The sequence below is a fragment of the Octodon degus genome, unplaced genomic scaffold (assembly GCF_000260255.1).
Source record: "Octodon degus isolate 3935 unplaced genomic scaffold, OctDeg1.0 scaffold00010, whole genome shotgun sequence".
Taxonomy (NCBI): Eukaryota; Metazoa; Chordata; class Mammalia; order Rodentia; family Octodontidae; genus Octodon; species Octodon degus.
The window spans coordinates 19,767,326-19,791,300 of record NW_004524586.1 but is presented as its reverse complement, the minus strand read 5'-3'; the positions used below and the strand labels follow the sequence as shown (position 1 = coordinate 19,791,300).

At 43.9% G+C, this 23,975-nt stretch overlaps 1 pseudogene; it reads right to left on the bottom strand.

Annotated features, from left to right (window-relative positions):
- Positions 1-14,440: 14,440 nt before the first annotated feature.
- LOC101570195 lies at positions 14,441-15,377 on the bottom strand (annotated as a pseudogene).
- Between the last annotated feature and the right edge of the window lie 8,598 nt (positions 15,378-23,975).

Genomic DNA, 23,975 nt, shown 5'->3' with positions numbered 1-23,975 from the left:
GAGAGGAGAGGAGAGGAGAGGAGAGGAGAGGAGAGGAGAGGAGAGGAGCCACAAAAATAATCTTTTTACCAGACCTGGATCACCCCATATTGGGGAGTCACAGAGCTCCTGGGACATCAAAGGATAAAGGATTGATCAGAGGATAAAGGGTTAGAGATCTTTTTAAAGGGAAAACTGAGGTCCCAAGTCCATACTGACAAAGTCTCCAGGCTTTAGCCTCCCTGTCCAGATAGCACAGCCTGCTCCAGCTGTTTCCAAGGCATGGAAGACAGTTTAGAAAGTGTCAAAAAAAAAAGGCTTTGAGAAGCTCTGGGCCTGGACAGGGTCCTTGCTTGTGGCAGACTGCCCTAGGTGACCCCAGAAGGTCAACCAGCTGTCCCTTATATAGTGGGGAAGCCCAGAATAAGGACAACCAATTGATTACTATGTGGGTGGGTGTTTCCTGTGTATCCCTCCCATTCCATATCTCACTCTATACCCAGGAGGTGACCTCTGTGACATGCATTAGCCAAGCTCCCCTATTCCCAGAAGTCCCCTTCCAACAGAGACTGTAGATACTGGCTATGTCCAAACAAGGACTGGTTCTAAAGCTATAAATTCCCAGGCCCCTAGGGCTAGAGAAAGCAATTAGGAGGCTTGCAGAGTGGGAGGGAGTTGTTGGCAGCTGAGGCCAAGAAGAAAGCAGACCCTTTTCCATCAGACTCACCCTATTTTGCCATTTTTTGCCTTGCCTGTTGTTGCAGACAGCCTGAGAGATTTCTGAAGGGGGCGGTGTGTGGAGCAACTGTGCCCATCAGAAGACCCCTCTATCACCAGAGGCTGGGAACAGGACACTGCCATCAACACTGCCTTGGCAGACAGACACATCTAGCCAAAGACTGCAGTTTTGGGGTCACTCTGAGCAAGCAGCAATGTACCCCAAGGACCCTGTCACATGGAATGGCCATCTCTCCATGAGCTACTGGCTCGAATCAAGTAAATTCCAAGAATCTGAGGCTAGAAGAGCTGGAAGGGGTGTGGAATATCCACACACTAACTTCTAGTGCACCCTCGCACCCTGGTTTACAGATAGGTAGGACCCTCTCCCCTCACCTAGGCTTCTTGCCTGGGTCTTCACTCTCTGCCTTGGCCCCAGTGCCAACAGCCACCACACCCCACATGTGCCATGCTACGAAGGGCACAACAGGGAGACTCAGAAAGATACATCATCTTGACACACTCAGGAGACTGAAGGATAAGGACTGAAGCTCTGAGCTACTCGACCTACCCAAGATCATTTGCAACAGGTCCTCACTGTTGCAACTGGGAGCAGAAATTCCTTCCATGCCCACACTGTTTCCAGCGCATGATACAGGTATGCAGGCTGTACTGACAGTACAGTGCGTTTCTCTTGGCCTCCAAACTGTTGCTCTTCTATGTATCTCTGATGCCCCGTCCTCCAACCTGGCTCAGAACCTGCTAGCAATCAATCCTGACTGTGCTCTGCCAATGGGCTCCATTCCAAGTGTCCTGCAGCTCAGAGAATAAGGGCCATCAGCACACCTGCTTCCACCTTCCTTTCCTGGAATCTGGGGACCTCTTCTCCCACCCTAGAAGCCAGCTGTCCTCTCATCCCCTTTCTTCCCCAAGGCAGTGACTTGGCCACTTCTTCTGCCAGCCTCCAACCTCAGGGTCTCACACTCCTAACTTTGGTTCCCTGTCCCCAGAGCCTCTGGGAACCAAGGTAGGCCAGAGCTTGACAGCGAAGGCTTAGGAACGAGAGGCATGTGAACTGCTGCTCTGCCAGGTATTGGCTTTGGAAACTCGAGTAAGCAACTTGGCCTCGCTGCACTGAGTGTGTTTTCCTGACCACAGGAGGATGTTGTGATGGATAAATGAAATAACATGTGTGACAGGGCTTTGGCCCAGAGCAGGAATTCAATACATAAAATTCCTGTTTCCTTTAGTATGTGTCTCAAAGGCATGCAAAAAGGATTAAAGGCAGTTATGAAGTGCCCATACAGTTCCTGGCTCCCTCAGACACTATCAGCATAGCTACCTTCTTCATCCCCACTCTCTCGGCTTACACTTGGAGTTTTAAGCAATATGGTAGAATGATTTGCCAAGGAATGCCAGCTGGTCCTGCTAGCAAGGGTGGGGGTAGGGGTGCGGGTGTGAGCAGGGCAGATCAAGGCCAAGCTCCTGGGCTCTGCCCTCTGGGATTCTGTGCTTCTGGCTCAGTGTGGCTGTGAAGCATCCAGGCCCAAGTCATTGGAGCAGATGGCTGCCGGCCCACTTTCCATCTCGGACTTTCCTTTGAGAAGCCTCCCAAGTCTACCTCCACCCTCACACTACTCTTTAACTCGGGCTCATTTTTGTCATGTCAATAATCTTTTATTTTTAATAAAATAAAACTCAGGCAACACAACCCCTGAGAAAGAGGATCCCTGGATTAGAGGTCAAATTCCTCCTTCCTGGCATAGGCACAGACTCCCAGGGGAAAGCGGCAGGGTTGGGAGCTCCAAGCAAAGTTCTCTCATCAGGAAGTCCCTGAGAGAGATGCTGGGAAGGCTATGCCGTGAGGTGGCTTCTCATGCAGGCAAACCGTAGCCTCTTTCCCGGCGCAGGCTCTTCAAGTTTGTTTTCACTCTCTCCACACAGCTTTGACAAAAGACCTTTTCCCCTTCGCCCTGTCTCCTCCACAATATCAAACCACTGACTGATATCAAAACAGTCACCTCATTGGGGCCGTCATCATTTTTCAATTTTCCAAGCGGCTGCCTCCAGAACAGTGTAGTGCAGAGGACAGCGGCTGTGTTGACATCCCAGCAGGCCTGCTCAGCCACCAAGTTGTCACCATCGATTCCAAGTGCTCACAGTGCAGGTCCGCCATAGAGGCTAACAGCCCTGCCCCGGAAAGCACAGTTGATGAGGCTGAGGCCCACATGAGACCTGGTCTGAGTCTTGACTCTGACACGTAGATGTGGTACCATGGGCACCTGAGCTCTCAGGCTCCTTTTCATTCCCTGTAAATTGAGGCTTGCAAAGCACAATGACCGGAGGCTGGCACCAAGCAAGCTCATCTTCATAAGTACACTAATTGTCAACACTCTTCCTATGACGTGGCTGCTGAGCAGGTTTGGGCCAGAGCAGTCTTCTCCTTCTTGGTTCCTGTGAGACTTTACTCTCGGCACAAAGGATGCCGAGCCTCCAAACTCATTTCCTATCCTCCTATTCTCATACTTTCCAGGGCACTGTATGGCATTTCTAAAAAGTTCTAGAAATTCCCTTCCCCATAGCTTTGCCCATCAGTTAAAGTCAGTCTAACCAAGTAGCCACTCAGTGCCCAGCCAGCCCTGCACAAGACATTCACAGCAGCAGCCATGACAGACATGGTCCTACCCTCACAGAGCTCACCAGCCAAGGGGAGGCTGACAAAAGCAAATCTCAGACCCCCAGAGTGCAATGGGCCACTGTGCGTGATGGGCAGAGGCTATGGAGAACACACAGTCAGTCTTGGTGGATTAGAAATTTATTCACCAAAGAGATCAAGGAAAAATAAAGTTTATGCAGAGGGAACAGAACAGAAAAAGACTGAGGAATGAGGTAGCTTGGTTTATCGTAGAATGCAGAAATTTCCATCGGAGCAGACCCAGCTGATTCAGGAGATGGGGATAGGACCATTTCATAGCAGGCCAAGTGAACCTGGAGAGTTGGAGATCTGCTGTGAGCTGAACAGCAGCCTGCAAAGCCTGCTAGTGAAGGGCAGCCAGGCAAGACAGTGTTCACAGAAAATGGGATGTGGGTGTGCTGGGGAGCCACAGTGGCTGGGGGTAGGAAGCAGTGTGCCAGGGCCACAAGCCAGTACACACAGGGGGACACTGCCCTAAGAGAGGGGAGCAGGTGGGAGTCAAGAGTGACACCAACAAGGAAGAAATGAAGGTGGCTAAGCCCCAGTGTCCACTGCCACATTGTGGTGAGTCACCATCCCATGCTGTGCCTTAGCTTGCTTCCTTAGGATCCCAGTTTAGAGTGGGTGCCCTTAACTGAAGGGCTTAGAGATTGTACCTAGGAGCTACAAAGCACATATAGAGCTGCAAGCCTCTGGCTTGGCATTCTGGGATGCCTTGGAAAGAGCAGAGGGAAAAACCCAGCAAGTTGTCTCCATGGTTTGCAGGACTCCATACCAGCATCTGTTCTTCCAGCCCTGGAGACCAAAACAACTGATCCTTGGCTTCACGGAAGGTTCTGCTGTGAGTCTACCTCCTTCTCAGATTCTCTTTACTTACCTGTGAAATGGATCTCCACGGTCCCCTCTGGTGCACATGTGTAGAGGCCCTCGCCTATGAGAAAACACAAGATTCCTGGATTCCACATCCCTGTTCCCTGCTGGGGCCCCCAGCAGGTTTTCAAGGACAAACAGGGATCCAAGGGGAAAGGAAATTGCTCCAACTCCAGCCAGCTGGTCTGACCCTGGTGCCCAGGCTCCTTCCCTCCCCAGCCCAACTTAATCTATGGCTCTGGGGAATCAGAGCACAGCTCACAAAATGCTGCAGTCCCAGCCTCGCTGCCACACTCTGCACAGCCAGGAAATGGACCGTGATGCACGTAATATTACATGTTAATGGTCTGCCGCACCAAAGGCAGAGTGAAGAATCATTCTTGTGGCAGCAATGGATTAACTCTTTCTTTTCTGGTCTCTTCCAGAGCCTTCTCCTTAAATAAATTGGAGAGCGAAGGTGCCAGACGTGTGTGGAGATGAATAGGTTGTATGCAGGAATGACTTAGCCTTTGGTCAGATCCAACTCATTTTCTTCCCTGAACTCCCCCAAGTCTGCCAGAAAATTAGCTTTGTATTCTCAGCTCCACCACGGCCCAGGATTGATCTACCCAATCAGAAGGGATATCTCTGATGATTGACATTTGAGGAATGATAAGGGGCTTCCATAATTCTTTGAAAATTAATAGCTCTGCAGTATTCTCCAGGACAAAGAAAAAAATCCTAATGCCACCTGTTTCTTCTGAGATACAAACAGGAGAGGGCACACAATCACTGACAAGTCAACGTGACCAGGGAACAAGGTCCAAGATGTGTTACTGCCACCTGAATGTCCTCTTCCCTGGACAATGATACCTATTAGGGCCAGGTGACTCATCCATGACCTTCACAATGATGCACTGGTAAATACTCAGTCATTAATTTGCAGCATTTTCCAACTGCCATACTGTGAATACTCCCTCCATTGCCGATATCAGAATAACAACACAAAGTAATTGGAGCAGAACTGGGAGGTGACATTCAGGAGCCACCGTAACATTGCACTTGTGCCTCCCTCACAGGGGCAACAGACACAAGGAAGCTCAACAGCACAGATCATCATGGTGTAGGTCACTGTAAAGTAATTAAGAAGTGATGATAATTTTTGAACATTACTTCCTTTGTTCTCAACATAATCTCTCTAATTATGGGTATATAGTTTAATTTCTAATAATTGCTTCAATTAAAATACTGGGGAGAATATGGAGAAAAAGAAATGTTATATATTGTGGGTAGGAATACAAAATGGGTGCTACTAACAGTAGGAGTTCCTCAAAAAACTGCAAATAGAACTACCACAGGATCCAGCAATCCTTCCACTGATGCCCAAGAAAAATGAAATCTAGCATACCAAAGAGCTACCTGTAGCCAGTTTATTGTAGAACTGTACAGTGTGTGGAATCAACCTAGGTACCAACTTCCAGATGAATGGACAAGGAAAATGTAGTTTATAAACAGGTTACAGTATTATTCAGCCATCAAAAAATAATGAAATCTTCTGTCATCTGCAGTGAAATGGATAGACTGGTGGTCACTGTGTTAAGAAAAATAAGCCAGACAGAAAGACAAGTGTTATGTGTTCTCTCTCAGACATGAAAGCTTGGCCAGCGATGTAGCTCAGCAGCTTAAGCACCTGCCTGGCAAGCACAAGATCCTGAGTTCAATCCATGCAACTGCAAAAACAAACAAATAAATAAATAAATAAATAAGCTATAAAAAAAAAAAAAGGTGACCTGCAAGTAGAATAGTGACTACAAAAGATTAGGATGGGTGGAGGAGAAAAATGTGATTTAATTTGATCTGTACATGCTGCGTGCAAGCAAGTATGAGATTAGTGCACTGCATTCCTTTAATGTTTAATATCTGAAATTTAATTTAAAAGGCTTCGTTTAGCAGCCAATTGTCAAAATTCCCGAGAATTTACCAGTCAGTTCTCTAGCTAGTGGCTCTAGCACATCACTGCTACTATGGCAGTGAGTCAATGGCCACAAGCCACTTGTGTAAGTCTGGACACATGTATGAAATGGTCATTGTCCTGGCTCCCTGGTCCCTGATAGCTCAGTTGCAGATGGACATTCATTGCCTGGCCTAGAGGCAGAGCCCTTTACCCAACCTAATTGGTGGGCAGGCAGTTTCCTCTCTCACTAATCAGCCTAAGTAACTGCTCAGCTCCAGTGCTGTAACATTTTTTCACTACATCTGCAGGTGATACTGGGTTCTTGAACTTGATGCCTGACTCCCTACATCAGTAATCTCCAAGGCAGTCCTTTGTCTGGTAATGGCTTCATCCTACTCCTCCAGGGCATATGAAGCCCTCACCTTGTGGCACCTCCAGTTTATACTCTCCGGGAAGATGAGTACTAGGAGGTCCTCTCTTTTAGGATGGAGAAGGGTCTCCAGGATAGATGAAGCAGAATCTAAGATGGCCCCATGATGGTAGCTTTGCTGTAGTGACTCTACACATTGTTCCCTTCCACAATTAATTTGGTGGAATGAAAGGGACAGAGGTAGGCTTTTGAGAGTAGGTCATAAAAGACATAAAGAGCATCTGTGTTTTCTTGAATCACTGTCTATGGGAGAAGCCAACCATCCCATCACAAGGACACTCAATCATGGCCACAGATGCATCCAGGTAGTGAGGAACTGTCCTGTCACCAGCTGGCAGGGATTTGCAGGGAAGTCCCTTGGAAGGGGCATTTCACACAGCATCCATTCAGTGCCCAACTCTGTGTCAGCTCAGTCCTTGTCCTCCAAGGACAAGACAGTATCTCCACAGGTCTTAGGCAGCTGGGAGTCACTAGGCCATACAAGAAACTCTGATTGATAACACAGTAACAACAGCCTAAACAACAGAGATGCTTTTTTTCTCTTAATAATAAGCTCAGAAGTGGACAATAGAGATCTCTAGTGGCACCGCACTAGATCAGTGACCGATACTCCTCTGACCTTGGTACTCTGCCATCATTAGAATGAGATTTCTGTCTCCCAGTCCATGAGTGGCTGCTTGCACTTGGCTATTATAGCTACTTTTAGTCAGAAGAAAAGAGAAAGGGATAACAGCCCACTCTTCCATTAAAGACAGCAATGTTGCATAGTCCTTTTCTTTATATCCCACTGAACAAAACCTGGTCATTGGGCCAGATTTTATTCCTGGAAGCCTCATGCCCAGTTGAACAGAGGCTCTGATATTAAGAAAGAAGAGACTAGCTACTGGTGAGCAGTAGAAATTTCACCCCCAGCTGGAGCATTCATGATTTCTCAGCCAACAGATATGGTCAGTATGTCTCTCCTACTCTTCGTGGTTGGCTAAGAAAGCCAGTGCATCAACTCCATTCATGTCATCCAAAACACCTCCACTGTTTTTCTATAACACAATAATCTTATAGACAGGCTTAGTTGTCTGTCTCTCCTGTTGAAAGGTAGGGAGTATGAGAGCAGGCGCTCTTTCTGGTTCTGAATTCATGGCTTCCAAACATTTGCTAACTAAGTGCATGAAACAGACTAATGCAGGCCCTTTGACCTTCACCATGGTACCAGTTCATACATGTGTTCCTGATTAGGAAATTAAATGATTAAAATGAGCACATGCCTATGACCTTCCTCAGAACATCTTGGAGGCGTCTGTAAACCCTTTTCTCAAAACCATGTGTAAACACATAGCTCCCAGTATACCTGCTTGAAACAAACACCACCTGACTCATAAGGAGCTGTGCCATCTTGCCAGGCACACGATGACAACAATAACAAGGCAGAGATGGTAAAAAAGAAAATGAAACAAATGCAGGAGAGGCAACTGTTTTTAGAGCTCTTTGGCTTTCCCTAGGGAGCCAGAGGCTATGTCTACACACACCCACAGCCCCAGATGAGACGTGAAAAACACCATCAGTCATGTCAAACAACTGATCTAAGAGGTTGTGTTTTGCCAAACTGATTTAGGGAAGGTGAAGGGAAATACAGACGATAAATGACGTCCAAATGCAAACCACATTTCAAAACAAAGGAAAGGAATTGTGGAAATATCAGTGCTCTGCAGGGACAATCAAAAGCTGTGGTTGGTCCTCGGCAACATCAATAGACGAGTGAATCTTGTGCAAGCATAAGCCTTCATAAATATGAAGGTGAAAAAAGCTACAACTCTTGTTGCATAGTTCCAGCTTTATCTTGGTCTTAACCATCCAGTAGAAAAGTATGAAGACGAAATATAGGAAATAAAGCCATGCTGTTATGTTGAGCTGTGGGGGACTCAGGTCAATAATTTCTGACATTGCCAGTTAAACAGAAGACCCAATGCCATTATGGGCTACTGGAGTCTTTTAGAATATTTTGCTGAGTTTACACACCTATAATATTCAATAACGGAACTTAGAAAAAATGGGGTATACCGATGAATGTCCATTTTGTATCTGTGTATTCAAAGTGGTTGGGATAGATATATAGTTGCATTCTCTTAATGAATAGAATGATTTGTTCTAATGGTGTTTGTAAATAGGATCTCAAGTTCGCGTCTTGTACAGCAATTAACCACTAAGAAGAATATATGCAGTGTATTATTTGTTGAAACTGTACTTCCGATTTGATTTGAAACTGTCTCATTGCTATCTGTTTATCAATAAAACTTTGAAAAAAATAAAGTAAATGTAATATATCTGTAAAAAATAAATAAATAAATAAATAAATAAATATGAAGGTGAACAAAGAAGTTAATAAAACTCTTGGAAAGGAGAAATACAAAAAAAAAAAAAAAACAGGGAAAAAGGCATTTGACTCCCACTGATAATCAAATTAATTGTTTTTACCTTCAGACTGACAAGTACTTTAAAAAATAATAATAGTCAGTGCTGCCAAAGATGTGGTGAGATGGTCAACTGCACCCACTGTTAGTAGGATGCAAATTGTGTGATTTTCTGGGAAGCAGCTTGTAAATGTGCATCCACAAATGTCTAAACTGTGCACAATACTTCTAACACACTGCTTTTACTACTAATTTATCCTAATATATTCATTTCTTCAACAAATAATTTTTGATTGACTATGAGGTGCAATTTTCTATGCAACTACTAAACATTCCCCAGATGAATAAAAGGACCTATTTCAAAAACTGGTTTGGTGGCGCACAGCTATAATCCCAGCACTTGGGAGGCTGAGGCAGGAGGATCATTGTGAGTTCAAAACCAGCCTAGGCTACAAAGTGAGCTCAAGGCCAGCCTGGCCTACAGTGGGAGACCCTGTCTCAAAAAGAAAGAAAGAAAAAAGACCTATTTCCTATTGCTGTGGACTTTACTATTTTTTTTTTAATGTATTTAGTACAAGGTCTACAGGGCCTCACTACACAGATTGGACTCATAGTGATTCTGCTGTTTTCAGCCTCCGAAGCACTGGGATTATAGGTGTGCACCACCATGCCCAGTCTCAGTTGCCTTCTCAGTACATCCCAGGGGTGGGGCCAGCACTGCACACTGGGGATCGAACCCTGGTCCCTGCATCTGCCTAAGCAGGTGTTTTAATCAGCTGAGCTATCTGGCCAGCCCTGGACTTCACTATTTGATAGGAAAAGACAATGAACAAATTAAAAAGCTAATAAATAGATAAATATAAAGTATAATCAGCTAAGAAAGATTCTGTATTAATACAGTACGATAACAGCATTACTAAGTAAATGATAATGAATATTTTTTTACCAGAGGGCGACACTAAACCAAGATCTGACATGAAATCAGAGCAAAACAGCTGTGAAAAAAGAATTCTCAGGTTCCAGGTAAAGCAAACAGCTGGTGCAAGAGTGCTCAGTTTGGGAAAGTGTCGTAGGACACTTCAAGACCTCAAAGAACCAAAGGTGGGTTGGGATACCTGCATACAGCAATGGAGGGGACATAAGATGGAGCTGGAGTTGGTGAGGAGGCCAAAACAGGGAAGAACAACATCAGCGAGACCCATCCTAGAGACAATGAGGCCGCTGAAGGCTCTTAGCAGGAGAGTGGCAGAATCATAGTTTTACTTTGGGAAGCTTGATGTAAGCATTTTAGAAAATCAAAGAGGCAGAGAAGGCCAGACTGGAAGGCAGGGAACCTCACCAAAGGTCACTGTCATTCATGGCAAGGGCTCTGCAAGAGGCAAACAGAAGGGACATTTTGAGGTAGAAGGCCATGATTTGGCCACTGTTGTCGCTAGGTGCCAAACATGAAGAACTGGAGTCACAACCAACACAGTCTAGCCTGAGTGCTTAGGAGTATGGTGGGCCAAGGGACACCACAAGGAACCAGCAGGAGGAGAAGGTCTTTGGGGGAGAGGAAGAAGCAGGACTTTGATGTCAGAAGCACAGCCCATGTCTTCCTTTCTGATAGACTGAGGGTCACCCTCCAACCTGTGTAACTTCTCCTGCTTCACGGGACTCTGGCACCCAGCTCCATGCTGAGCACCTCACAAAGCAGGAGGCTAGTTTTCCTCCCTTCCCTGTCCTTCTGTTCATAATTTCAATTAAAATTGTTCCAAGTCAAACTTTCTCCTTGTGTAAATTTTTGCTTAGAGAGCATTCATTCTCCTCACCTCTTTTTTCTAGTTTATAAGCTTATATGGGGACTTCTTCCACTTGAGATGTATAGCCCATCCAGGCCTTGGCCAGGAGGCTCCACAAGGCCCCACACTGTCATAGAGGGTCACCTCATGTTGGCAACAGTTCCTCATCAGCAAGGTGGGGCTTTTTGAAGGACGCCAATAGGGACTCTCCTAGAGTAATGCCAGGGGCAGGGAGGAGTGGGATCCTTGAGATGGAGGCGGCACCATGGCGGCACCATGGGGCCTTCCATCCTCTCAGGCATCTGTGGAAAGGGCTGAGGCGGCCAGACCTGATTTTCTGTCTGTTTCTCCTCACATAAAACAGGGCATTTAATGCAATGCTCATTTGTCTGGAAATCTTCTGTGGGCACAAGGAGGCGACTGTAATATATGCAAGTCCACTGCCGAGAATAGAAATGAGGGAACCATGTCCAACAGGCGGGCTCGCATTAAACACGCTTCAGAACACAAACACAGCTCGCTCGGCATGGCAAGGCCAGCAGCCACCAAGTCCAACCCTCCAGAAGTGGATCCACTGTGCGGCCATGGGGTCTAAGAGACACGAGAGCACTGATCTGGACCACTTTGGGTAATGAAAACTTAGCCTCACAGACAAAAATTGTTCCGAAAGAACCTACTCTATAACTCAATTCTGAAACGGCTTGCCTACGTCCTGTTGAAACAGATCAGGTTGAGCTCCACAATAAATCATTTTATGAAAATACAATTTCCTGTCAGCTGTTCTAAACAAGGTCTTTTTAAGGCCATTGAATGGTTAGGCGGGAGAATGTTTCCCTCTTCCATTTGGAAGTTTGGGTTTTTTCCTGTGATTTCAAATCCTACATATGGATGGATGTAAGGTAAGAAAATGAGATGTTTACAACATATTGAAAAACAGGATTCAATAGTATGAAATCCTTCTTATCACAAATCCAGGAGACTAAGGGAAGATTTCATTAAACTCAAAATTTCATACCACCTTGCAAACACCTGGGAGCCGCTAAGCATGCCCACGTAAAAGAAGGAAATCTTCCTGCTCCAACTGCAGAGAGTCCCAAAGGCCCTAATAGAATTTCCTCAGGCGCAAGGAGCTGCAGGCTCCCCTGACGGAGGCCCAGCTAGCCAACAGCCTCTGAGGGCTTCCCAGGAGGAAATGCAACCTGCTATGTTCTGCAGAGTACCCTGAGGCAGTGAAATGGCTATCTGGTCTCTTTTGCTTTTAATTGTGAAACATATCAACATAGAAAAAATTATAGAAAAATGATAGAATAGATACCCTCCATCAAAACCAAACACTTCCTTCCAATTTTTTTCTTTCTCTGCCCCTCTCCTCTCCCGCTCTCTCCTCTCTCTCTCTTCTCTTTCCCTCCTCCCCTCTCTCCCTCCTTTCCTGCCACTCTTTCTTACTTTCCTTCCTCCCTCTCACTAAATTTACAACTAGTGAAAACCAGCACTTTTCATCCTTTCCCTCTTCTCAAGAGCCAGAAGTAATCTCTGCCCCGAAATGGTGCGGGTCATTCACATCCTGGATTTCGTGTGCTTACTACAAAATGCATGAACCCATAAACAGTAACACCACTGTGTTGTGTATTTTTTTTATTTCATTCAAATGTTATTCATTCTGTATGTATCCTCCTGAAACTTGTTTTTGTCCTCAAAATCATAGTGTGGTTGAAGCAACACATCATGTTCTTAACTAAAGAGACACGTCATCAAGATGTCAGTTCCATCTAATTTAATTTGCAGATTGAACACAATTCCCATTTCTAAAATACTACTAGTTTTTTTTTTCCTCTAGCTAGGCAAGTTGAGTATGAAGTTTATTTGCAAGTACAAAAAAGCAAAGCTAACCAAGATACCCCAGAAAGGGAAGAGGCATCTTGCGTGGCCAGCACCACTAGATATTAACATATACTAGAAAACCTCTAATTAGGAGTTTGGTATTGGCATGTGAATAAACAGAGAGACCAATGGGACCAAATGAAAATCCAGAAATAGACTCAACTGCATCTGGAAAGTTAGGATATGAGAAAGGCGGCTTCACAAATCTATGTGAAATGACTTAAACAAAAAACAAGTGGTACCAAGATAATTGAATAGCCATATGGAAAAAGTCAACCTTGGAACTGACACCACATGCTGGGGTGAAATCCAAAATAGAGCAGACATTTAAATATAAAAACTGAAACCCTATAGGTTCTAGAGAAATCCCTGGGTGTGGTGGGGACTTTCTTCAGCAGAGGCAATAAGGGGAAAGACTTCTATATTTCTTTCTTAAAATCTTCCCCACCCCACCCCCCATGGTACCAGGAATTGAACTCAGGACCATGCACTTGCCAGGCAAGCACTTATTCCACTGAGCTATCTCCCCGGCCCCTCTATATTTCAATATAAAAAAAACTCTTTTGCAAAACAAAATGATCCTGAACAAATTAAAAACAAGCCATACCTGGGCAGAGATTGCTGGGCTCTGGTCTTAAGGTGGCATCAGGGATGCCTAGACTGTCCTGCCATTGGTAAGCAACTTCAGTTTCTAGACAGGAGGCTGCAGAAGTGGCAAAGCTCTGTGTGTGTGTGTCTGTGTCTGTGTGTGTGTCTGTGTGTGTCTGTGTGTGTCTGTGTGTGTCCATGTCTGTGTATTCTTGGAATCTGGTTCCGGTACTTGCTAGCCAAGTGGTCTTAGGAAAATTGTTTGAATTCTAGAGACCTCAGTTTTCTGGTCTACAGTGAAATGAAATATCAATGCCTATTTCTAGAGTTATAAGGAAGAATAAATGGATTTCCTTGTGAAAAATTCTGAGAACACAAAAAACCTGGAGCCCTCTAAAATATCAATTAATGTTAGCACTTACTTCCTTAGACCCACAGCTGCTTACAAAACCAAAGCTTAGGCAGCAAGCTGGATACAAGGCCCCACCCCCACCACACCCCTTGGTTTTAAGGAGCAAGTCTGTTCTTCTCCATCTCACATGGAACTCCTGTGCTCCCCTCTGACTGATAAGAAGGAACTTGTTGATTACGTGATATACTACATTTATTGATTAGCCTGTGGTGACCCATCTTTGCAACCTCCAGCTAAAACCTACTTGGTCATGACGCACGATCCTTTTGATGATGGGTTGCGCTCTATTTGCCAATATCGTACTGAAGATTTTTCCATCTGTGTTCATTAAGTAGATTGGTCTGTAATTTTCTTTTTCAGGTGGGTCCACTTACCTGGTTTAGGAATCATAGTGATGCTTGCAGGCTTCCAGAAATGAGCTCGGAGGTTCTCCTTTCCTTTCAATTTCATTGAAGAGTTTGAGGAATATTTGTGATACAATGTCCTTTAAGTTTTTGTAGAATTCAGGACTTAATCCATCAGGTCCTGGGTTTTTTTAATTAGTAGGGTTTTTTGGGGGGGTATAGTGGGCTTTATGGATGGTGTGCAATGGCAGCATGCTAGGGCTCCCAAAGCCCCTCCCCTTCTAGGATGCCTGGAATGGAAGCTATGAGGAGAGATTCTCAGAGTTGGGGCTGAGTAGGGCAGTGACTTCTGCAGCGTGGCCTCTCTGTCCCTCTGGTCTTGCTGGGCTGTGGTGGGGGAGCCACTTACTCCTTGGAGGCCATGTGGACCATGAGGTCCACTACCCTGTTGCTGTAGCTGAACTCATTGCCATACCAGGAAATGAACTTAACAAAGTGGTCATTCAAGGTGATGCCAGCCCCAGCATCAAAGGTGGGAGAGTGGGTGTCACTATTGAAGTCACAAGATACAACCTGGTTCTTGGTGTAGCCCAATATGCCTTTGAGGGGACTATCTGACACCTGCTTTACCACCTTCTTGATGTTGTCGTATTTAGCTGCTTTCTCCAGGTGGCAAGTCAGATCCACCACTGACACATTGGGAGTGGGCACATGGAAGGCCATGCATGTGAGCTTCCCATTCAGCTCCAGGATGACCCTGCCCATGGCCTTAGCAGCACCAGTGGATGCAGGGATGATGTTATGGGCAGCCCTCAGCCATCATGCCACAGCTTCCCAGAGGGGCCATCCATAGTCTTCTGGGTGGCAGTGATGGCATGGACTGTGGTCATGAGTCCACAATACTGAAATTGTCATAGATCACCTTGGCCAGTGGGGCTAAGCAGTTGGTGGTACAGGAAGCGTTGCTGACAATCTTGAGGGAATTGTCATACTTCTCCTGATCCACACCCATTACAAACATGGGGGCATTGGCAGAAGGGGAAGAGATGATGACCCTTTTGGCATCACCCTTCACGTGAGCCCCAGCCTTCTCCATGGTGGTGAAGACACCAGTGGACTCCACCATGTACTCAGTGCCAGCATCACCCCACTTGATGTTGGCAGGATCTCACTCTTGGAAGATGGTGATGGCTTTTCCATTGATGATGAGCTTCCCGTTCTCAGCCTTGACAGTGCCATGGAAATTTCCATGGGTGGAATCATACTGGAACATGTAGACCATGTAGTTGAGGTCAATGAAGGGGTCAGCGATGGCCACAACATCCATCTTGCCAGAGTTAAAAGCAGCCCTAAAAAAAAAAAAATTTTAAAAATTTTTAAAAAGCAGCCCTGGTGACCAGGTGTCTAACAGGGCCAAATCCATTCACTTTGACCTTCACTGTCTTGTCTGGATTGCTGCTGGCTGCACGGGAAGAACAGCTGTCAGCATGTGTGCAGGAGCAGAGAGCTTTGGCAGGTTTCTTTAAGAGAATAAAAAAATTAAAAACCAATAAAAATGATACAAAATTTCAAAATAAGATGATAGAAAATTAACAATGGTTGTTATATATTACTTTCTCAATTCATTACTTGTCATTTGATCAAAATTTTTATGCTTTCTTCATTTAGTCTTGGTAACATTATAGGAGTCTAGAAATCTTTCCATTTCTTCAAGATTTTCAAATTTCAGGAAATATAATTTTTTCATAGTATTTACTATCTTTTGGATTTTTTAACTTTATGTTTTATGAATATGTATTGATCATACATATTGATCACATTCATCATAGGAAATATACCTGTACATAATATACCTGGAGTCTTTTTTCCCATTTCCTCCCTCCCCTTCAGTCCTCCTTTCCCTCCCCATTTACAAAAACTATGCTTCCATGTTTTCCTCCTATTCTCTTTTTGGCCCTGTACATTGTGATTTTGCACTTATCATTTCTAATTGCATTGGTGTGAGTCTTCTCTCTCTTTTTGTAAGTTTGGCTAAAGGTTTATTTTATTAACTCTTTCAAAGAATGAACTCTTCAATTTGTTGATTCTCTCGATTATTTTTAGTCTTAATTCCACTAATTTCTACTCTGACCTTTATGATTGATTCTCCTCTTTAATTTTGATTGGGCTGTTGCTGCTATCCAAACTGAACCTTCCTGCTGGGTATAGTGGCACACAGCTGAAGTCCAGACTACCCCACAAGCCTGAGGCCACCCTCGACAACTTAGGGAGAACTTGTCTTAAAATAAATAAAACAAAATAGGAGCACCACTCTGTTTGCTTCCCTGCATGACAATCATCCTTAGACAAGCCCAGAACCATGCTTTGCTAATCAGCTAGGTGTCTTTTAATCCATTCGATTTGACCTATCATGGGTAACAGTCATACAGCATAATCTACCTTAGCCTGCATGATGCATACAATGTTTTTATGGTTAGGCTTTAGTAGTTCCTAATTTCCACTGCAACTTTTCTTTTTTAATGTATGAATTACCTAGTAACATTTCTATTGTCAAGATATGAAAAGTTTAAGAATTTTCCTTTATGAAAAACTTTTAATAATTTTATTAAATTCTTATCAAAGAATATAATTTCTCTATGATTTAATGACTCAGTATCTGTTGAGATATATTTTATGAAGCAATACAGTCAATTCTGGCAAATATTAATCTTATACTTTCAATATGTGCGTTCTTTAATTGTTGGGTACTAGGTCTTCATTGGTCATTAGATTGACTTGGTTCATCCTGTGGTGATCAACTTTCTCACATTCTTGTCAATTTTGGGTACCATTAATTTCTCAATGGCAAGGAGAATCCCATCACATTTTTCTGCAATGACTGTAGACTTACTCACGCTTCTTTCTACACCTATCAAGGCATATTTACAGTCTCCAGTGTGCTTTTGTTGGTTTCCAGCCTCAGATCTCTGTGGAAGGGCAGATGTGGAATCACATAAGATTTTCCCTCTAGCAGCTCAGGTCTACTAAGAAAGGGCAGCCTTTTCAAGTCAGAGTCCTTTAGGACTATCTCAGGAAAAGTAGGAGACTGACCTAATATTTGGTGTCTCCTTCTTCCCTAAAAGTATGACAGCACGAAGATGAAGGTTAGGAGACTATCACTTTTTAATAAAAAGAGTAAGTGTGTAGCCTGCCATGGGATATGAGAAACAGAGAAAAGGATAAAGCAAATGCCTTAATGTGAAGCACCTGGTCACTGTGAGAGCTAGGGATATGTGTCTGGCTATAGTGAGCCTGCCCTCTCCAGTCCAGGCCATCCTCAAATGCGGCCACCTTTCTGGACTTGCTTTACACGGAAGTTGTGTTAGGGTGTATTTCAGCATTCCCAACCTTGAGAATGGAAAGAAATGACCAAGACTCGCAAGTGGGGGTAGGTAGGACTTTCTTAGAAACTGATGGGCTGAGGATGCTGAGGTCCCATTGTCATTGTCATGAGGAAGACAATGGCTATGATAAAGATAGTAGATAAAGATGACAGAGAAGAATGCAGCGGGGGAGGAATCCAAGTTAGCAGAGGACTGTGCAGGTTAAAGCCAGATTATTCCTTGAGCGCTGCTCGGGGGAAAGCTGGGTTTAAACCTAAAGTAAGTGGGATGCCACTGGAAGTCATGGAAGGAAGGACTCGTAGGCTAAAAGAGGTAGAAAGTGAGTCTGGCAGCATCTTTAGACCACATGTGATATGAATTTAAAATTGGGTGTTGTGGGACCAGGGAGCTAGCTCAGTAGAATAAGTGCTTGCCTGAGCAAGTGCAATGCAAGGGCCTGAGTTTGATCCCTGGTACCACCAAAAAATAAAATTGGGTGTTGACACTTGAGGTTGTCAAGAACAACTGGGTGGAACTCGATGTCTTGATGGCTTCGAGAAGGGAGCAGACGGAGTGCAGCTCTTAGCTACCGCCTAGTGGCTGTGTAATAACTAAGATCATAGCTACCTTTTATTTTTAGGCGCCCAGAAAACAGCTCTCCAAGCAGCTTACTCTCAAAACTGTATATGGAACACATTATTCCTGCTTTATAAATGAGACTGTAGGAGAAAATGCCCCTCCCCCAGCCAGTATACTCTGGTTTGTTGGTTGCCCAAGTAATAGTTCCCGTTCCAGTTCTGGTTCCTTCTGTCTCTTGAAACAGCTGGTCACCGTGATGCACATTGGGTAAACCCATCCCCAACCGACAAGCCACTCTGCCTCTGCACTTCCTGCTTGCTGATGTCATAGAAGCCCCAGACCACCAGAGATCAGGACCTGATATTCTGACAATGATCCTGATCTATGCCCGTCAATTTAAATAAATCTGCCTCTAAATTCTGAGTGTTGTATTGGTATTTCTGTTTGCCATTGCAAGACAGCTGAGATAGCAAGAGTTTTGCAACTGTTTCCTGTACTCAGCAGTTCAATAGCAGGGTACATAGGACAGCAGGATCAGGACCTGAAGAATAGCTCTGTATCCCCTTGCTGGGTGGCTTTGATCCACTCATTCCCTCTCTCTCAGCCTCTCCCTGTAAAGGTCAAGATGAAACAACATATGTAAAATGCTCAGCCAACACCAGGCCCAGAAAGCTCTCAAGCAATGCTGTGGTATTATATTACTATTATTACCAACATGACGTATGTTGAAATGATACCACCCAACCCAAAGTCAGAACTCCAGCAATTAGTTATTAACTGGGTTGCCTTCAGAAACCCTTGGTCCTTCTGAGCCAGTCCTGATGCATGACAGCTAATCTCTGTCCACCTCACAGTCACCGTGATGATGCAGGGGTTCCGGAGCAGAAAAGATCTTTTTTCTCATCCCCAGAGGTAAACGTGTAAAACTAAAGCTCGCTTCCCAGCTAGCTGCTGACTTCCCTGCAGCCAGCAGCACGTGGCTGTTTCTACTCTATGATGGAACCAAAAAGAACAACTTTCCGGTTTGCTCTGTACAGAAATAAAATAGGTACCACTTACACACACCCCACACCAAGGTTCAAGACTGTTCTGGAGACCAAACTGCCTCCGTTAGGGTTTGCTTCTGTCTAAGCGGATGCCGATTCCAGACTTTAAATAGAAATGATAAATTATTGACTATTGTGGTGATTGATTCTCAGACTGTCTGCTGACCACCAAATTGCTCTGATTGTCTCCTGAATGAGACTTCCATAAGTCATTAGCGAGCACCCAGCACCAACATCTGTCACGTTAACGATGCGGCTACAATCGCTCCTTGACACTAATTACCTTTTCTGACTAATTTTGAATGTAGAATGCCCTTAATGACTGAGACCCATTGTAAAAGGCCCCATTTTCTTTAAGCGTTGTATAATCTATGGCACCTTCATGCCCACATCACAATGATTAACATTGTGCCCAATCCTACTTCCTCACCACGCACCAGCAGTCTTTAAATAGAGACCTCTTTATTCCAGGCTCCTTGACACAAACATAATTTTATCTGGAGAGTTCCCTGGAATGTGAGTTTCTGGAAAAACGCAGCTTGTGTGGATGGATTTCTAACTTTACAGATAATCCTGAAAGATGTTCAATCCATAGATCATCTGCAGCTTTGGGAAGAGCAGGACTGCCCTCCCAGGCTGCCACACTCAAGCCTTTCTAGGTTCTGAGACATGCTGTCCTGTGCTATCGTCACCATGCTCCATCAAAATGGCTGTCACAAGCCCATTTTACAGTGCAGTGACAGAGACCTGGAGATCTTAAGTGATCCCAATGCTGCACAGCTTGAAAACTGTGAGTAGCAGAGCCTGGGACTGCGATAGGGCACCTCTGTCCTGGCTCTCAGAGCCAGTCTCCTAGCACTTCTGATGCTCGTGGGACACTAGCTTCCTAGGGACGCTTCTGATGGATACAACATGGCAGAATTAAAAGGACACTTCTGTCACGGAAGTCTCTGCGCTATCTTTCCTACTGTCCCGCACTGCCTGCAGGCTCGCATGCTCCAAAGGAAGCCAGTATCCTGTTGTGAGCTTCCTACACAGAAGTCCACATGGCAAAGAACTGATGCCCTCAGCCTAAGAGCTCAGGAGGAACCCAGCCTTACCAACCACCGTACCAGTCACCCTAGAATCAACCTCCTCAGGGGAGCCTTCAGCTGAGACCACAGCTCCAACCGACATCTTCGTCTTGATTCCAATCTTGACAAAAACCTTGAGGCAGAAGACCCAGGTTTTGACCCATAAACACTAGAATGTAATAAAGGCAAGTGACTTGATACATCTCCATTGGAGACAATTTGTTATGGAGCAAAAGGTAACTAAAACAAGGGTCAAACATAAACTGAAATGACAGCAAAGCTTTGTTTCTCTCTCTGTATCATTTTAAATCATAGAATATATTAACATATTACAATCTATATTAATGCTTTGTTCATAAGTGAAACAAAATATATACAAATAAAATTGGAAATGCCTTTTTTTTTTTTTTTTTTTTTTTGCAAAATCAGGGACTGAACTCAGGCCCTTGTGCTTGCCAGGCAAGCACTTATTCTACTGAGTTATCTCACAAGCCCTGAAAATGCCTCTTTATCTTCCCTTCAATTGTCTACTTCCTGCCCAGAGAAATCACTGTTTACAGTTTTTTGTGTTCTTCGTATTTTCTTATACATTTCTATAGACATATAATTTTATTAGAACATAACAGGATTCTCTTATACATATTTTTCTGTGATTTGATTTTTTCACTTAGCAGTATATCTGGACACCTCTCTGAGTTAATCCACAAAAATGGTTCTGCTCACTTTTTTTAATGACTGCAGAACACTTAAGGGTGGACTCGCCATAATTTATTTAGACACCTTCCCTACTGAAGGTGGGTGAGGGTGTTTCTAACACAGGTGCAACACATATCCTTATATAAATTCTTTGTGCCTGTGTATAAGGAGAAATTCTTGGAAGCAAAATTTATGGGTCACAAGATATATGTTTTTCATCATTTGGGCCACATCCTTTCTGAGTGCATCGTATTGCAGGGTCTCATCATTGTCATGGAAACAAATGCCAACATCACTCTAAATCTCAGATAGTAAACCTATGAGAAGTTAGGGACATCGGCAACTGAGGTCCCCAAGGCCAGAGAACAAAATTCACAGGCACAACCTCCTTCCTTTACAAAGTTTAGAGCATTTTCTTCATTTCTTCTTTCTCTTTTTCTAAGTGGAAAAAATAGACAGAATCCTGTTGGAGGAGGAGGAGGAAGCAGAGACCTACATCAGGCAGTCAGGTTCTAGGTCAGCTATTCTTAAACTTGCTGTGTAGTTCTGGCCAACCATCAGCCCCTCCTGACCTCCTGAACAACTCACCCAGGGGTTGCACAAGACAGCCTCCATGCTACTCCTATTTGAGTTTACAGGCTTATTTAGGAATACCTTCTGGAATGCACTGTAACTGCTTCCAGCTATACGTTATTTATCTTGCAAGTCAGGGAGATCAAGTAAAAGCCATTTGAGAGTTACAGATTTAATCCACATATTTATTAGACATCTGGTGAACCAGCCACTAGAGTCACAAAGATGAATTAAAATGATCTTCACCCATAAAAGGCTCAGAGGTCAAGGTAAAAGCCAGGCTTTAGTAGCAGGAGGCTGAGAGCCTAGTAGTGCTCCTCACCAAAGCAAGGGAGAGGGTGTGGGCTTGGGCACAAGGGTGGAGAGCTTGATTTTGACTCTCCTGCATTAATGTGCCTCAGACACAAGGAAATGCTACTGTCATCCTTGCGTTTCCAGTGCCCTCCATTACAGTGTAGATCCAGACCACTCTGACACTGACTGCTTCTAGAAGAGGAGGCCCGAGAGTTTGCAGGAGGAGACACTATTTGATCCATTTAAAGTCCACAGTCCATTGAGAATGAGGGCCATGAGCAAATGTGTGCTTCTAGAAATGGCCCTGCTTGATTTTTTTTTTAGAGTGTAAAGAATGTGATGTTTAATTTTTTCAATTTTTATTTTTATTAATACATGTTTACAGTACACGATAATTACATTCATCCTAGAAAGTTGGTCCTGGACATACCACATCTTCATTCACGTATCATCCCTTTCTCCTCGCCTTTCTCCCCATCTTTCCATCTCTTGAACCCCTTCCCTTTGTCAAAAGATTTGTTTCCTTATTTTCTTATCTGGCTTCTGTTTTTCTCTTTGTCAATGTTTTAAATTTCTTATACACGAGAAACCATGCGTATGTAAGCTTGTGCGTCTGATGTGTTTCACCTGATTCTGTGGCCTCACAGTGCATCTGTCTTCCTACAGATGACTCAAAGGGTTTCCTTTATGAAATGGAAACACAGCTTGTTTCATCCTTTGATACATTAGCAAGAGCATCCTTTAGATAATATTGTACAGAAATAACTTAAAGGAGGGAGCGGTCCCACAAATGTGGGTAGTGTTTAACCCTCATTTAACCCATACTGTTGGTGTCTATACCTGGCTATTCTTTTTTTTTTTTCCCCCTGCTTGACTTTTGATTCTTGGCAAAATAAGGAGAAGATATCTCTCAATGAAGTTACAGATACAAACATCTTAACAGCAAAGCAAATCACAAAAACAGCATTCTACACAGTGACAACACGGCAATGTGTTTGGAGCGTGCTTAGACTTTGCAGAAAGTGGTTGGAATTTGAAGAGCGATATGTACTCACCCAGTGCACCCACTGAATCCAGATTCTTCCTGCTCCAGGTGCAGCCCTCAGCCAGCAGCATCAGCAACTCTCGAAAGACTGTTGAGAATACAAGACTTTAGGATCCACCCTAAAACTACCAAATCAAAATCTTCATTTTAACAAGATTCTGTAGCAATTGGCATTAAGGTTTTTTTGTCATCAGCATCTTGATGACTGAAGTAACTGGTTACTGAAGAATCTTGGTTACTGAAGTAACTGAGTAGGACTTTGGGAACTTTGAATAGTGAATGATCTTTGATTATTCCTTGGAAGTTAGTGACAAACGATGATGATAACACTTTTTTTTTTTCACAACAAACAGTCCTTTATTTACACTTTTGTGAAGTTACTAACGCATGACACTAGGTTGCCTAGCAACTGATAGCTGACATTAACCAGACAGGATGTTCATCTCAGGGGTGAGGTAGCTTGTTTGCTTTGGGCACTGGGCCAAGTCCCACCTACACATACTTGATCGATTTCCTAGCTTCAAGGCTCCCAACATATCCCCTTTTTCATTTTGTTTTGTCAGAGATGGGTGTTCCACTATAGTTAGGGAAGCTGTATTTGAAGAAGTCCTTAAAGGACCTTTTCATACTTGAAACCAGTCTAACGATTGTAGGTACTTGAATTCAGCAAAATAACCCAATATAGTCCAATAGTCCGTCATAGTAGTGGGTTATCAGCAGAACTGCCAATTGTCAGAAGTTGTTGACTTGAGCCTCTACAGCTCAGCATATTAAGAAAGGAGAAAAGTTAGGAAATATGGCAGGGGCAAAACCATACATTTATATAAACAAGATGGTTAAGGCAATGGTCCTAAGAATCTCCATGTGGTTTTTGAAAATAACAATTAATGTGTAGAATTCTCACCCCGACTAAGCCTATATGCTGATATCTGTGAACTAAGCACTTCAAAGTCAGTAAGGACTCAGGACTAAGAGCTGTGGCATCCTATAACTCAGTGGTGTCCCAACTTTTCTGATCAAGGAGACTATGGGGCCACAGATGAAAGTGATTGATGATGTATAGTTTGCCTAAGGAGAGTATTCTAGAGAGAAAAAATTCTCTCAGGTTTTCACAGAGAGCAAATTGGTCAAGCAATAGCTGTGACTCATCCAGATGACTGACACTGACAAAAGATCTACAAGGTACTGTACATGGTTCCAGGGTAAATCCTGAGAGGATGACTTTGTCAGATACAAAAGTTAAATTTTGTTATATAGGTCTTGCTTTAACTT